This window comes from Galeopterus variegatus, unplaced genomic scaffold, assembly GCF_000696425.1.
Source record: "Galeopterus variegatus unplaced genomic scaffold, G_variegatus-3.0.2 Scaffold1072, whole genome shotgun sequence".
Taxonomy (NCBI): Eukaryota; Metazoa; Chordata; class Mammalia; order Dermoptera; family Cynocephalidae; genus Galeopterus; species Galeopterus variegatus.
In genome coordinates, this window is record NW_007727183.1 from 192,057 (window position 1) to 192,959 (window position 903).

General features: G+C 31.2%; 1 protein-coding gene across 1 annotated transcript in view; it reads right to left on the bottom strand.

Moving 5' to 3' along the window:
* Positions 1-903, bottom strand: part of PLG (plasminogen) — a 57,148-nt gene that overhangs the window by 36,980 nt on the left and 19,265 nt on the right. The gene's annotated exons all lie outside the window — the stretch shown is intronic.

Sequence of the window (903 nt, forward strand, 5' to 3'; positions counted from 1 at the left end):
AAAGATCTTGGGGTAAAGGTGGACAATATGCATGGATAGATGGAGAGTTTCAGCAAAGAGATGGAAACTGTAAACGAGTAAAATGGAAATGCTAGAAACAAAAACCGTTATATCAGAGATGAAGAAATCCTCTAATGGGCTGTTTAACAGGCTGGACACATTGAGGAAAAATCAGTGAACTTGAAAATAGGTTAATAGAAATTATCCAAACTGACACACAAGAGGGAAAAAAAAGTGAGTGGGAAAAAAGCAGAATAAGCATACAAGAGTTACAAGACAATATGAAATGGTCTAACATTTGGGTACTTGGAGCTCAAAATGGAGAATAGAGAGAGAGAGAAGGAAAAAAAGAAATATTTGAACAGGTAATGGCTGAGAATTTTACAAAGATGATGAAAATCAACAATCCACAAATCTAAGCTCAGAAACTCCCAAGAATAAATACAAACAAATAAAATAAAATAGATACATCTAGACACACCACAGTCAAACTTCTGAAAAATAAAGATGAGAGAAGGTCTTAAAGGCAGCCAGAGAAAAAATAACTATTGAATACATGGAAATAAAGATAAGATTTCTAGTGAGAAACTGTTCAAAACAGAAGAAATTTATAACATAATAGAAGTAAGCTTCTATTAGAGAGAACAACAGTCCAACATCTTGGGAGGGAAGAAGTAAAAGTACAATGTAAGGTTTTTATAGTATACATCAACTAGAATATTATTATTTGAAAGTGGAATGCGATAAATTAAAGATGCATATCATAGTTTTCAGGGAAAATACTAAAACCATTATAAATTGGTTTAGCTAACAGGTAAATATTGGAGATAAAAGAACATCATAAATATACTTAATCCAAATTAATACAGAGAAAGATGAAAAAAGAGTAAAGTTCAAATATGA